Source organism: Pithys albifrons, chromosome 3 (genome assembly GCF_047495875.1).
Source record: "Pithys albifrons albifrons isolate INPA30051 chromosome 3, PitAlb_v1, whole genome shotgun sequence".
In the NCBI taxonomy this organism is placed as follows: Eukaryota; Metazoa; Chordata; class Aves; order Passeriformes; family Thamnophilidae; genus Pithys; species Pithys albifrons.
The window spans coordinates 44,533,194-44,549,242 of record NC_092460.1 but is presented as its reverse complement, the minus strand read 5'-3'; the positions used below and the strand labels follow the sequence as shown (position 1 = coordinate 44,549,242).

At 45.7% G+C, this 16,049-nt stretch overlaps 1 protein-coding gene across 2 annotated transcripts in view; it reads right to left on the bottom strand.

The window, feature by feature from the left end:
• Positions 1–16,049, bottom strand: part of TTLL1 (TTL family tubulin polyglutamylase complex subunit L1) — a 62,703-nt gene that overhangs the window by 9,514 nt on the left and 37,140 nt on the right. The window contains exon 14 of one of the 2 annotated variants that reach the window (XR_011697432.1): positions 12,601–12,616. The exons of the other annotated variant lie outside the window; for it this stretch is intronic. The gene's annotated coding sequence lies outside the window, so the exon portion shown is untranslated. Of the gene's footprint in view, positions 1–12,600; positions 12,617–16,049 lie in introns of those variants that run through there. 2 annotated transcript variants of the gene reach the window in all.

Below are 16,049 nucleotides of genomic sequence, written 5' to 3'. Positions count from 1 at the left end.
AGCATTTTGACTTCTACACACAAAGAACTCTGTCCCACGTTGCTGGTTTGGTGGGTCCCTTCCCCAGGACAGAGACAAACACAACTTAACTTGCTCTGCACTAAAAGGCAGCACCAACAATTCTCAGGAGATCTTGTCCTTTTTTCTGCCAGGCTGGAGGTTTTGGACAATTCTTCAAGAAATGTTTAGATTTCCTAAACACACTGTGCTCTCTCAAGGCCCTTTGTCACCTGTTGGTAGGAGGAATCATTCCCAGTGTTCCCAAAACAGTTCTGACAACTGGATTAAACACACACACGCAAACCCAGAGAAAGCACCAACAGACAACTGCTGTTTTCTCTTGGCGCTTTCCTTATCCTTCCAGCTGTGCCTCCACCCACCCAATCCATCACAAAATGCCAGTAATCACTTGGAGTGTGCAGGTCCTAACACAGAGCATGGGCAGGAAGCAGATTCCAGAGGGGATTCTCACCCCTTGCTCCTGGTTGTTGCTTCCCTCAAAAGGAACAAGCCGTTGCTCTTCCCTGTCCTACTGCTCCCCAGCATGTTTTCCTCACCTGTTGTCCTCTCCAGCACTTAGTTCATCCCAAAAATCCTGGTGTCCAACCAAAATCATGGCATTTTACAAGCCTTTTCACATTGAAAATCACTCTTTTGGTATCAGATCACTAACCTCAGAGTGGAGACTGTGAGGTAGGAATATACCTCAACAGAAATACAGACATTTTAAAGCCAAACTTTAAGGACAAGATGAGAAACCCTGTGCAATGTCACTTATTTCCTGTACCAGAGTTCATTCCTGCAGCTTCTACAACAAGGCACGTCAACTCAAAAATGGCAAAGGATCATTTTCATCACAGCAACAGTTCAGGATTCTTTAGGGGGTTTTGCAGCTCTAAGAGACCATAATTGCATCCCCCTGTGCTAAAGCTCATGGAGACATAATGCAGAAAGAGAGAGGACAAAAAGCAGCTTTAAAAACACAAATATCCAAGATTACAAATAATGGCAATCCCCTCCCCTTCTCAAACTGCACTTGCAGTTGTGGAAACAGCTCCATGTGCAAGACAAATGAGAGGGAAATGGTAAATTAGTGCATTGGGTGTGTTACAGCTCCCTTACCAAGTTTCAACAATTTTTACAGTGCACTTCTAGTAATTGAGTAAGAATTATATTCAACACATTATGCTCAGCAGGAAGAGCTTTCAGACACCAAGGAGCAAATAAAATATCTCTGCAATTTCCAAAGGTGATGTTAAAATGCTCACAGTGACTTACAGACTGTCATTACCAAGCCATTATCACCAAACCAAAACCAAACAGGAGCATCACAGCCAGTTCCTTTAAATTGTTTATTCTTACTAAAAAGCACAGACTGCCCTTATCTCATATACAGAAGGACAAAGAAAGAAAAGAGATCTAGGTTTTGATATTTATTTTCAAGAAAACCCTGTCACTCTCACCCAAGTTATTCTCAATCTTTAATTACTTTGCTGCAGAAAATGGAAAAACATATTAATACATGTGTGGGCATTTGTGTGTAAAGCATATAATGGTTTGAATTTCCCAATCAGAACTCTCTTCTTTGAACAGCTGAGTTGTAAAGAGCCTCCAGCTCCTCTCAAATTCAAATCCACCATTTCATCCTCAAGTTCAATTCCCGGTGTTTATTTGGAAGGGTAATAAGAAACCTGTAGGATTTTATAAAGAACTGCTCTGTTGTGGTGAGAAGTAGCAGTGACAACTGGACTTAAATCCATAGTTTGACAACACACAAGCAAAAAAGAAAGCTTGACCTAGGGAACATTTGGGAGTACTCTCCTCCTGGCCAGCTATGCTCCAGACTTTAAGCCATTTTCATTAACTGGAGTTTTTTAATTAATTTTTGTTTTAACTGCCTTATAGTAACTGCTGTAAAATGCTCTTTTTTATGTAGGGCTATTGAAAATAGTCCAAACCTCAGAAGCATCTAAAAATCTGTGTTCCACTGGATCTACAGTTTTGTGCTTCCCCAGTCTGTTCTCCAGTATTTGCTTTCCCAGGAATCAAGATCACTGATACCATTAATGTGCAATATCAAGCTCTCCACTGCAAAGCCACCTTTCTGGAGCATGCCTGGATTTTGGTAGAAGAATTTATACTGCCAAATGCTGCTGGGGTAGGTGGGAGCACAGCAGGAAGTGCCACCTCTGGGGATAAAGTGATAGCTGGGCTTTGCTGTATAAACTGCATTATCATTCAGCCACACCTGCTCCTTCCCTGAATGGAGGTAAAGCCGCTTGGGAATTTATCGAGGGAGGAGACACAGCAACCCTGTGCTGTGCCTGCTATTACTATGCAGATAGAGGAGCTCAGAGACGTTTCACAACCTCTCCCTTTTCTCTCCACTCGCTGCATGGGTGTTTGTTAAAGACATCACCTTGAGCTAATAAGAAAAAATCCCAAACCCTGGGGAAAGAAACCCCACAATACTGTGTGTCTCACAGATTCTGTGTTTAGTTATACTGCCTACAGAAATGCCATGTGAATAAAAAGCACAGTCCTATTTTTATGGAGTTCTGGGCTGCACAGGAGGTGCCTGTGCTGTGCAGTCATCATTCCTCCTTTTCCTCTTCTCTCTCTGCACTGCCCATGTACAGAGAGCTACCTCTCTCCCCACAGCAGGCAGTGCTTTCACACTCCAGAAGGCTCTCCCAGCCTTCCCAAGCCCAGCTGTGCCTCCTGGGGCTGAGGGAGCACAGACCCATCTTCAAGGACCAACTGCCCTCCTTCCCCACCCATCCAGGGATATTTTCCTGTTCAGCCAAGGCATCACTGACTGATGGATTTAGTGGGGGACCTGCTCCTTTTTCTCGGGTCCTTCCCCCTCACAGCAACAGAAGGGAACCACAGACATCCAGGAAAAGTGCACAAAACTGATTCGGGATGGAATTAAAATCAGACTTCTTGGACACTGCATCTTCCTCTTTGAACTGCTCCTCCCACATCCCAGTGCTCAGACAAAGCAAAGCAGGCCCTGGTGTTACATGGGAGAAGCACCTGCATTAAGAAATCTCCTTTCTCCCAATCCATGACACAAATAAATATGCACTAAACCTTCCAGCAGCCTTTTGCAGCGACCCATGTTCCTTGTTGGCAGGAGTGGACAAACTGAGCAAATCCAGTTTTCCATTTCACTTCTCCCCAACTTAACAAAGAATATTTTGGCTGGACCGTGGTCTTTACTGGCCATCTCTCTCCAGCTGGTGCAGAATGCCCATTCTCTGCTGCAGCCCCCCATCTGTGCTCACCAGGAGCACAGCCCTCCCAAAGGCAGTGCCAGCACAGGGCCCATACTGGAGCTCCAGTGTGCTCTGGACCAAGCCTTGTTCCCAAAGGACACTCTCTCAGAGCACTGTGAAACACTTGCAGCCTGATGCTTTGGGCTGATTCCTACACTGCCACTCCCCAGGGTTTGGCTCTCCTGCTGCCTCTCCTCCAGGACCCAATTCCTGAAACTTTGCCTTTGCCAGGTCTCCCCAGGAGTGGTTTTGCAGCCCCACCACAGCTCTTGTGCCTCACTCCATCCCCAGCCAGTGAGGCTTTCCCTCCGTTTTCCCTGGAGCCAGAAGCATCTGCATGCCCCAAGGGGAGGAAGTGGCTGTTAAAACACTCCAGTAAGTTCTTGTGTCTGATTTAATCCACACTCATTCAAACCCCCAGAACTGCTGCAGGAAAACGAGTGCAACTCACTGAAAGACATGCAGAACTCGCAGGAAAATATAACATTGGATGCCTTTGGTGGGCCCTCTGCAGAAACATGAGGCTTTTACCAGAGCTACTTCAGGATTATTCTTTTCTTTGCCATTTCAGGCAAGTAGTTGTGTTTCTCATCCAACAAACTTACCCTGCTATACCTGTTTAGCTGAACTAGATATGGGTTTCCAGACCCAAGACACAGACCACAGAGCTTGGGGGGAGCACATTTGGCAGCAACCAGATTTAGCAGGTCAGCACCATCCCCGGAATTTACAGAGCATCCTCAGAAGAAGGGATAAAGGCAAAGGTGGGTTATTTCTTGCCATATAGACTGTATCAGAGGGAGGTCACCAAGAAAATTGCCCACACTGCACAGTATTCTCTCCCAGCAGGGAATTCTTGGAGGCAATTATAAGGGATTTCTTCTAAAGCCTTCAGGTCAAGGCACGTGCATAACAAAACAGCAAATTTAAGGCCTCAGTCAGAGCTTTATGAAAACTGCTGAGGGCTGATGTATTCCCAGTGTCTGCTGCTTTAATCCTCCCTTGTTGGAAAGGAAAGGAGCTCAGTACCAGGCTGGTAATTAATTCTACAACAATACTCAATAAGGGAAAGTTTGGTTTTAATAAACAGAACAGAACTCCTGATTTAACACAAACACATTCAGTTAGAGGGACATCTCAAAAATATTTATATTGGAAGCAAGAACAAAGCAATAATAACCACATCTCCAGGAAGTATTGCTTGCTTTCTGGTGATTAATAAACCCCAGGAAAGAATAAAATAGATGGTCTAAGGTTTTTTTTTCTTCCCTGTTTCCCATAAACTGAAACGCACAAAGGAAATAAATCCTTATGGTGAAACTGGAGTCCAGATTCTGTTGTGAACTTACTCCATTACAGAAACATCTTGAGATGCCCCTCCCCAGGGAGCTCAAATTATTTCTTGTCAGTGTGATAAATGAAATGTGGGGAAGCCTTCTGTGTGCACTTGGCACTCAGGAGGGAGTTTGCATCCCCTGTACTTACACGGACAGGCAGCAAGGTGAAGGTGTGAGTGTGCTCTGGGCAGCGCAGCAGAGGGTGGGGCAGGGACCTGCCCCTCTGCAGCAGCACCTGCATGTCCTGGATGGCCAGGATGGTGCCAGGGAGGGGCTGTGCAACAGCCCAGGTGCTGCTCCTGGGAAACAGGAGAGGAAAGGGCTTCACTTCCCCAGGGGTGACCAGAAGGAGCTGCAGCTTAGGCAGCTATCAGAACAGTCTTTCCTGCCAATGCCATCTCTAAAGTAGTGCAGACTTATCCAGTTTCTACGAACTGTCAGGCAGGGGAATATCTCCTCCCCTGCCTGCTCCAGCAGAAGCAGTGGGAGCTCAGGCACTCACATTCCCAGCCAGCAGCAATTAATCCCTACCACAACAATGCTAAAGGATCAGCTAAAACCCAAGTGCAATTTTTCTCATCAAAACACTTAGCTCAACAGGAAATATGATGTCATACAGGCAGTAAAAATTTAATTTTCATTATCCTTTGTTTTCCAATAAGCTGTTGGAAAACAAACCACAGATCACCCCTGGATGTCCATTTCAGAATCCTTCTTTTATCACTTTTATCTAAAGCACCCTCTCTCCAAGTCTGCCTGGCTTTATGTTCTGAGGGATCAGGCTGCCATCCAGGATGTGGCAGACAGTTTATGGCCCCAAAGCCAGACCACAGCTAGAGGAGGGGTGGGGTTTTGGCTGTCAGAAGCTCTCTCCAGGCCCCTGGGCTGCTCAGTTCAGCTCCCACCGCCCAAAGTCCTGCTCCTCACTCACTGCCCCACCAGCAGGAAGAGGGAGAGAACTGGGAGGGTAAAAACTTGAAAAATCATGGGCTGAGATAAAGATAGTTTAAAATGGGAAAACAAAAGCTGAGCACACAAGGAAAGTAAAGCACGGATTTGATTCCCTGCTTCCCATGACAGCAGATGTTCAGCACCTCCAGGAGAGCAGGGGCCTCTTGTGTGTAAAGGTGACTTGGGAAGACCAACTCCATCACTCCAATCATTGCCCCTTCCTCCTCCTTCCCCTCACTGAGCATGATATCACATGGTCTGGAATGTCACTCGAGGTCCCCTGGCCCAGCTGTGTCTCCTCCCAGTTTTCCATGCCCTCCCAACACCTTCCCCAGTTCAGCAGCAGAGAAGGGCCTGGCTCTGTGCAAACCCGGCTCAGCAGTAACAGAGACATCTCTGAATTACCAGCCCTGTGTTCAGCACAAATCCAAACCAGCCCCACCCCAGCCCCTGTGAAAATAATTAACTCTACCCCAGCCACAGCCAGCACAGGTCCCTAAAAAAAGGCACGTGGCTGAGCCTAGGACTGCAAGGAAACAAACTGGAAACCTTCACGCTGTGATGAAGGTGACAGAGAAAGACAGACTGTATGGATTTTTCAGTCTGACACTGGTTTAGAGAAAAAAAAAAAAAGCAGTAATTTAATTTAAAGTATGTTTGACCAGAGCTCTCTTCCAAACTCCAGGGACACAAATCCACCCCTTGCATCACATCAGGGAGTTGCTAAGGGAGTCAGTGCATCATCTCCATCACTGCTGGGCCCTTTTGCAGTGCCAGGTTCCCTTCCTCAGGCAGAGTCCCCCAGGCCCAGCTGGCACATCCATCAGTCAGGGCAGCCCTGGGAGCAGCAGGAATCTAGAATCCTCAGCTGACACGTGGAAACTGCCTTTTCTATGCAACTGGAATGGCTGGAACAGCCTCCTCTGCACTGAACTTTTCTAGATGCTCAGTAATTACCCCTCATATCCCCATGAGGGCTTTGACCTCCCTCCAGGACCAAACAAAAAGGTGGAAACTACAGCACACAACGGGCATGTTGGTACAATAGCGTGGCACAAGCACCAAGCTACACATATGCCCCACAATCCTTGATTTTAGTCTTAGTCCTAATGAATTCCCAGCAAATTACCATAAACAGATAAAAATCTCCTCCACTGATAGTCCAGGAGAGGGATGGGAAGAATTTGGGTGACATATTTCACCAGCTCAACAGCAATAGATGGATAGAGACAGCCTTGGGCCACCTTTAAAAGGAAGCCTGAAAAAAGGCAGAAGGAGATAATTTTGTAATACTCAGTGTGAATCCCCAAAATAAAGAGCTTTGTGGGTATTTCTATGAACTAGAAAACAATCATTTATTCCAGCTGTGCTCACATCCTTTTTGCCTTCCAGGGTTAATCTGCTGAAAAGCTTTTAGCTTAGATTAATGTATATCCAGCTGTCTCTGGACTTCCTTCTTTTATCTAAAAATTAACACACAACAAACAAACAAACAACTTTTGGCAATAACATATTAGCCAAAAAAAAAAAAAAGGAATGTTTCGATTCAGACACAATTACCACAATATTCCCCCAGAATGAAAGGCAATGAAGTGAATTTTTTTCCAAAGGAAAAACCTAAACAAACAAACAAACCCCAACAAACCAATACAAAAAGAGGCAGGGTCAAAAAAGATATTCTGCTAATTTTTAGCATTATTCAGAATACAGGAGATTAAAGGGATTAAGAGCTGGGTAGAGATAAGATCAGTGTGGGAACTGATGCACCAATGGACAGAAAGGGTTTCACTTCAAACTGAAAACTTAAACATGAACCTCCTTAATCAGGAGGGAAAAAAAAGCGCCAAATAAATTTTGATCTGGTCTTGCCATGCCAGTTTTTCTTTCAGGCCTTACTGGATCCCTTGATACACTGTCAAATACAACCTGGGTATTTTTAACTTCCCACCTTTCACTTTTAACCTTTCCTTTCCGTAGGCACCATATGGAGGTTTCTCAGGGCAAAGCTGCTGTCATTTCACAGGACACAGATGATGACACTGTGTCACCACTCCTTACCAAAAAAAAACCCCAATATTATACTTCTTAAAGCAGAGTTTTTGCCCCTCCACATTCAATTAACCACCAACAACTTTTTGATTTGCAATAGTCACAACCTAAGGAACACTGGCCTGCTTGGGTACCGTGGAGCAGGTACAGCCCAGCTACCAAAGAGAAGCCCATTTTTAACTGAGAGTTTTCTCACTGGAAAATGCTGCTTCAATTCTACCAAAATTGGAAGAAAAGAGAGTGAAACAGTCTCATGGAAATGAAGTTGGACCTCATTCTATCACAAATGTTTCTGAAAGACGCATTCCAAGATTCAATTTTTTTTTAAAGAAACAAACCAATCTTTCAAGCTGTTTGTACTATATTACATTTTCTTCTTCCGAAGTTTCCAATGGATAGAAAATGAATTGTTGAACAGTCTCTGCAAATCCTTGGAGTGAGGAGGGGCAGCTGCCCCCAGGGCTCAGGTTTGGCAGAGGAGCCCAGTCTGTTCTCTGCTGCAGGTGTGGAATTTCAGGTGCCACTCAAACACTGCTCTGTGCTGAGCTACACAAAAGGAGAGTCTGACAGTGAAAGTTCAAGTGGAGCTGAAGGAGATTGTGCTTCCCTGTTGATCATTCCTCCTGTAACTGGTGCATGAAACAGGAGGAATGGACATTTTCCATCATCTTCCTTTCGTGGGGTCATAAAAAGAGCAACCTTAAATGATAATATACAACACTTTTTTTTGTTAATATTTTCTTTTTTTTTTTAATAAAGAAGGAATTTTTTTTTGGCCACATCAACTTAGTGGAAAAATTCTTCAGGATGGTCAGTAACTTCTGAAGGGGTGTAAGTGCTGACAAGGGACAGAAAATTCAAACATCACACAAGTTGTGGCATTAATTCCCCTAATGTGTAAAAACAGTGACCAGAGGACACTTAAAACATGAATCTGTTTGCTTGGGTGATAGGTCTGATGGTGTGAGGGCACAAACCTCATCACATCCAGAGCAGCCACCCCTAAGGAACTACTGAGAAATGCTACACAAAGAGAGAAATTATTCCCAAATGTGCCAGGGCACTGCAACACCCAAGCTCCTCTCAATGGCCTCCTAACTGCACTGGGCATGAGTTATACCAGACATGGCACAGATGGTACCAAAAAATAAAAAAAAATTAAAATAAAAATAAAATGTGAATGTCTTGGACAAAATAACATGTTAACAAAGCTAAAACTAGCTTTGACATGATATGAGGTGGTTGAAAAGAGGCTCAGATATCAGTGTTATTCCTGGATCACTGCTACAAAACCACTTCTGCCTCCTCCTTTCCTGCTCATTAATATTTACTGGTGCTTTTGCTTGAGAGTGCAGGAATCCAGTGACATTGGAGACACATATCCATCAAACTGGAAGGTTTAGGATGGATTAAATCACCAGGAACACCAAAGTCTGGAATGTATCAGCACTGAGAAAAAGAGGACTCACAATATTCTTGCCTTTCCCAAGACACTGCTCCCAAATCTGAATTCCCCCTCTGAACATGCTGTGAAATTCATCCCCAGGAAGTATCACAGACTGACATTGCCTTCATCCTTCCTTCCTTTCTTTCTTTCTTTCTTTCTTTCTTTCTTTCTTTCTTTCTTCCTTCCTTCCTTCCTTCCTTCCTTCCTTCCTTCCTTCCTTCCTTCCTTCCTTCCTTCCTTCCTTCCTTCCTTCCTTCCTTTCTTTCTTTCTTTCTTTCTTTCTTTCTTTCTTTCTTTCTTTCTTTCTTTCTTTCTTTCTTTCTTTCTTTCTTTCTTTCTTTCTCTTTCATTCTTTTCCTTCCTTCCTTCCTTCCTTCCTTCCTTCCTTCCTTCCTTCCTTCCTTCCTTCCTTCCTTCCTTCCTTCCTTCCTTCCTTCCTTCCTTCCTTCCTTCCTTCCTTCCTTCCTTCCTTCCTTCCTTCCTTCCTTCCTTCCTTCCTTCCTTCCCTCCTTCCTTCCTTCCCTCCTTCCCTCCTTCCCTCCTTCCCTCCTTCCCTCCTTCCTCCCTCCATCCCTTCCTCCCTCCATCCCTCCCTCCCTCCCTCCAAGGGCAGAGCCTACCCTGAAGCCTCAAGATTTCCATTACAGCCACTGGCCTGCTCCTCACATCTATCAATTTGATCTTGGCAGGTTTTCTGCCAAAAAGCAGACTGCAAGGAGCAGTTTTGTTCTGCTAAAACATAGATATAAAAATATAAAAATATTTTATTATAAAAATTATATAAAATATATATTTCCTTATATATTGTATATTATTTTATTTGTATATTATATACTATTATATAAAATACATATTATAATATTTATATATGTGTGTGTGTGTGTATATATATATTTTTATAAAGGTATATATGAAAAAAATATTTGGGGTCCTCTGAGTTCAAACTACTCACTCCTCAACTCTTTCTCTTTGCATGTAGACCTCAATAGCTGCCCCCTTGGAAAGCCAGGGAGCACAGTGAGGTATTCCTGAAGAATCCAGCCTGTGCCTTCCTCACAGCAACACCCACACCCAGCTGAACTTCAGCAGCTTCCCAGGTCAAAGTAAACACAATAAACCACAGAAAATTCAATATATGCTGCATGAAATACTTTCCTTCTCTTCAAAGGAAGCTCTCTCTAACAGACTCTCTGCTTTATTTTCTTTGACAGCATCTGGTTTATTTTGCCAGGCTGGGGTTTTTTCCCAGCAGCATCCAGAGCCTTCTGTGGCTCACTCTGAAATCTGATGTGCTGCTCACTCGCACAGTAAAACCAACAAATCAGGAAAATAAGATGCTGGCAAACAACCAAAGGGCTGAGACTGTACCTGAATGCCAAGCTGGCCCTGCTGCTTTGCTCTTGGTGCAGCTGCTTGCCAAGCTGGGGCATCTCTGGGGCCATGGCATGGGATGGGGATGGCTGGATGCAGCCCTGGATTGGCAGCCCTGCAGGGACCCAGCCAGCCCTGAGCAGGCTCAGCAGCAGCACCAGGGGGAGAGCAGAGCCCACACAAAGCCCCTTCCCTTCAGCACCAAACCAGTCTGGGGGACCCAATGCTGGATCCCAGCTCCTCCCCTCCATGCCCACCAAGGCTTCACCCGTGCCATGGAAGCACAGTGGCATCACTTGGGTGGGCAGCAGCTGAGAATTTCCAAACCTGTGAGGGATGCAGAGATGCCAAGAGCTGCCCTCACCCTGCTGCTGTCCAGCCTCCTCCATGTGGTCCCAGGATTTCCATTTCCTGTGGAGCCACAACCATCACCTGGGACTTTTTCATACCATTGCTGACAGTATGAGGAAATGGTAATCTCTTTCTATTTCCTATCCACTTTATTTTTCCTTATTTTTTTAACTTACAATCTTCTTCCTCTTTTCCTTTAATTGTCTTTTCTCAGTTGTGTAACTGCATTGATATTCAAAGACTTTTAACACCTACAGAAAAGTAAGGCAGGAGGCTAAAGATACTTCAAGTTACTATTGCCTTGGAATAACAATAAATGACACAATACAGATCAGCTTCTAAAACACACAACCAGAATGGATTTGTCCTCTACCAGCATTAAAGGAGAATTATGTGTCCCTATTGTGGCCTATTTGCATTTCTCTCTTTCCACTGTAACAGACTCCAACAAAGTGCCCAAAGAGCCACAGACTGAGAAACTCTGCTCCTGCCCAGATTATCTGCAGCATTAATGAGTTCTCACATCAGGGCTTCCTGTAATATTATATCTTCATGAGAGGTATTGGGTGATTAAATAACCACAATTCAAAGCTAAACACAATTCTCCCATATTTACAAAAATTTTGATGCAGGTACAGTCCATGTGCAAAGCAGAACATCACCTTTAAAAAGCGTTTCACATCTAAAGGGAAAAAAATACAAGAGCAGAAAAACAAACACAAAGATCCCTTTCTTACAGCCAGTATTCCACCAGCTTAGAGAGAGCAAAAGGGAGTAAAAAAGGCCAGAGCCCTGGAGTGAAATACACCTCAAGGAGCAGAAAAGCAGAGTTGGAGCCTAAATGCAGCCAGTCCCAGACCCTTTGCCCTGGTCACATCATCAGTGTCCAGGGCAAAGACAGGACCAAGCCCACCCCAAAAGTTGCCAGACTGGTAATGCATCATTTTTCCCAAAGGTACAAAAATAAGAAGCTGGCAGTAAGTTAACTAGAAGCCAAGCCTAACATGAAGTTTGAAGATGAAAAACATCACCAAGGGCCAAATGCCAGTGAGAAAATTTGTTGTGGTTTCCCACAAAGGCCCTGGTCACACACACTGGTGCTTCCTCAGGGTCACCTGCAGCTGCAAAGACTGAACTGTTTTCCTAAAATTATGTTACAATTAACACAATGTGAGATTCCCACCCAGCCACAGGGTATCCCACAGCCAGAGAGGAGAAGGGACATGGGCAAGACAGAGAAACTCACACCAGGCACAGGATAATTTCTGCACTGAAATGAGCTGAGCAAACCAAAGTCTCTCCTCTGTTATCTCTACTGTTATCACTAACAGAGGTAAAATGCCATTTGTTAGGAAGGAAGGAAATCTCCAGCCAGGATTTTCGGTGGGTTTGGGCTTAAAAGAAACAGGAAAAAAGAGCTCTGTCTAAAACTGTAAAAATCCACATGTTTAGAATACTTATATATTCAGCTAGGAAGGATTTTGTAGCTCTGTGTCCTGGAATTATAGAAAAACCTAGGAAGGAGCTGTTTACAGCTGAAAAAGGGGATCTGAATCAGCAATGCAGCCAGAGACACAAGGGCTAGGGAGCCAGGGCAGGGGGGCACTGGCTGTGCCCGGCACTGACACAAGGGCGAGGCAGCCAGGGCAGGGGGGCACTAGCTGTGCCTGGCACTGACACAAGGGCCAGGGAGTCAGGGCACTTTTCCCACCTCTTTAGGCAGCTCTGAAGTGGTTCGAGAACACTCTGTCCAGGTGCAGGTTTGGGTCCAGCTGCAGGTTTGGGTCCAGCTGTAGGTGTGCTCTGGCATCTCCTTCCTAACTCTGACTCTGCAGGGAAAAGGGAAAAGAATCCATTGGAAACTAACCCAGATGGCAAAAAATGCCAGCTGTGGAAAGGCACAGCCCAAGGAGAGCCTGGGAATACAAGGACATAGTTCAGCAAAGGACCAAAAGCTCTGGAGTAGGAATTTTCCAACCCACATCACCACTAAGGCTTAAGACGCTGCTTTGAGTGCTTCAGAGCTCTGTCCTGGTGCCACCTGTCCGACACTGGGACACAGGGACACAGCTGAGTTCCTGGGCAGTGTAGAAATGGGGCTGGGATCCAGGGAAATCAGTTCTCCAGACACCTGCAGCATGGAATTCAGCAGTAGATGGACTCAGGGTGCCCCTGTGGTGCTGCAGGATATGCAGGGACCGCTGGCTCCCCCTCCAAAATGCCACACAGCACAGCAGGCTGAGAGTGCCGAGGGCAAATCCCTGCCAAATCCCACGGGAACTGGGGGTGTCTCTGGGAGCCCCGAATTGCAGGGCTCGGGGGCAGTTCGGAGCCCCCAAAGGCAGCGCTGGGGGTGTCTCTGGGAGCCCCAAACCCGCCCCGCGCGGGGCTGACCCCGGGACAGTTCCGCTCCAGCCGCTCGTTCCAGCCTGGCACGGGACGGGAAGAGGAACGGGAGACCAAACACAGCCCGCGGGGTAGGACCGGCACGGTTCAATGATGGCCAGCAAGAGAAGTGTGACAATGGGATGTTAATGCCAACACGCAATGCTGACGGCAGGGACAGGAGCAGCGATCGCTGCCCGAGCCCCGCGCTCGGAGCCCCCGCCCCGCTCATTCTTTGCCCCTGTTAAATGCTGTCCTTAAGTTCAGCCTTAATTGTTGATGAAGGGCAGTTAAATGCCTCCCTGACATCCGATCCCGTCAGATCTCGGGAGCTAAGCAGGGTCAGACCCGGATTAGTACTTGGATGGGAGACCTCCTGGGAAATGCCGGGTGCTGTAGGTTCTAGTCCTGAGGACTTCACTGGTACTGTCCAAGCTCGCTCGGCCGTGGCAGATGAACCTCAGGACTTAAACGGTGGGGCCAGTTCTGCGCACGCTAAGCCTCACCTGAAATCCACTGCGCAGGCTGGAAGGGCCCACCCACGTGGGGGGACAGCCCTTCCCAAATCTTCGTTCGCGAAGCCGAGCCACACACACGCAATTGTTGGTGTGCACTCCAAAGCAGGATGAAGGCAGGACTCCTGCAGGTGAGGGATGACTGTGGCTTCAGGCCTGGGTGCCCAAACCCATGGCATTTGCATAGAAAAATATGGTTTTCCATTTACTGAACACTTTTTACTTTCCTTTTAAGTTATTTGAAGCATGTGATCTTTCAATCTCAGTATCACAATGCCATAAGGATGTGCTTTGCCTGTTTGCTCTGTGCTGTTCTATTTAATTTGTTTAGAATGACCTTCTACCTCCATTAAATTACACATGATGTGGTTTCTCAGCAGGGCCATTTACGATCATGTCTTGGATTTATAGGTATTGCTTTTCATTGTCCATCTTGGAAATTTTCATACTTGCACTGAATAAAAAGTGACAGGAAGTGATGGATGTGTTGTTAGACACACTGTGGAGATTCCTGATCCCAGAAACATCAGTCCATGCCCTGCAGGGCCTCCTGGGATGGATAACTGTGTTACTGTGGGCTCAGTCCCATCCTGGGGGCACCTATGGGACACTCAGGGACATGGTTCGTGGTGGCCTTGGCAGTGCTGGGGACATGGCTGGATTCGCTGCTCTCAGAGGGCTTTTCAACCTTAGTGAGCCTGGGATTGTTTTCTCTGTTTTATAAATAAAATGCACAGTGTAAACAAGAACTGAGGGTTGGTTGTAAACACAAAAACCTGGAGCCACATGCATAAGAGGCCCCAAACCTGCAGAAAGTACCAATATTGGTGCCTGGGTCCTGTGTGGTGACTGATGACAAATCCATCACTGCAGAATTAAAAATGCCCAGACAAACAGCAATGGGCACCAGCAGGAAATCAGAATTTGGGATGGGAGCATGAAAGAAAGCTGGAGAGACAGAACAGAGGCAGATGGACTGTTTGCTGCATGGCACTCGGTAGCAGTCAGTGACAAGCACTTATTAACAGAATTGCTGCTTTAATGCATGGAACGAGCCTGAAAACACTCCCCACACTACAAGGGAGGTGGTAATTAAAATGCAAGCCATAAGGCTTAAAAAAGTGTAATGGTCTCCTGAAAACACCTAGTACAATTTATTTATTAAAAAATTAAATAAAAACAGACCATATTTGTGTTACATGTTTGGGGCAGTTTGGGTGCCTTTAGCTCAAGGAAATGCTTTGGTTGAAATTATGTGACATTTCTCAGTAGTCCATATTGAGTGTCATCCCCCAGTTTGGCTACAAATTTTCACCAAACTGAATGGAGAAAAAGAAGAAAAAGAAGTCTGATGTTCTGGGCAAAAATAATGCTCTGTGTGATACCAGTTTTAATCATCTGCATGCAGTGGAATATAGAACAGTTGAGCAAAACCAAGATCTCTGTACCCAAAGGGACAGAGCAGAGGCTGCACCAGGGGCAAGGTTCACAATTTCAATTTAAAATCATACCTGTGCTGGGAGTGTCAGGAGCCTCCAGATTTCTTCTTTTTGCTGGACTTTAGAACAAAAAAGAGCTTCCCTGAGAAGAGCAGGCTCATTCAGGAGTCAGCTCCCCCAGCAGGGACTCAGCATAACCAGGTCATGCCCTGCAGCTGGTGGGGCCACACAGGTGGCACAGCACGGGGAGCAGGGCCCTGGGGCACAAACAGCATATCTGCCTCCATTGGGGGGCAAAAAAGGAGTATTTCATGTGCAGACCCCCATAGAGCAGTGCTGGCATCATAGACTTGGCTTTGAAACCAGTCTCTTACTCAGCTCCTAATTTGACATGTAAATTGAAATGAATTCTTGCTGCAAAAACCCACATGCCCTACTTTTTCTCTTTACAGACTTGCCTACAAACATAAAAATGTGGGTAATAGATCTATACAGAATAGATCAAAATAAGGCTCCCTGTATTCCTCCAAACTGACTTGAAAAAGTTACAAGAACTGGACTCAGTCTGAACAAAATTCAGTGATGAAAAAGAAATGTTAGAGCTGTTGTCTGTGTTGTTATTCCTAAACTGTGACTATCACTGCTCAGTGACAGTTTAAGAATGAAAGGACCAGATCAGAGCAAGGGCAGCAGTCTGAAAATGCAGAGTAATGCTCAGTAGAATCACACCCTGCAATGAAATGAAGCTGCTCAGTGAGGTTCCTGTTGCCCCTTGGGGATCCTTTGGGCGCAAACCAGGCTGTGGTTCCACTTTCCATTCAGAAACACTGAATTAACCATTTACCAAGGAAGTGCCAGCAGCTACAGCGTGCCCTGCCTGTGGCTCCAGCCCTGCCTGGGCTTTCTTTGCTGCCAACCTGTGT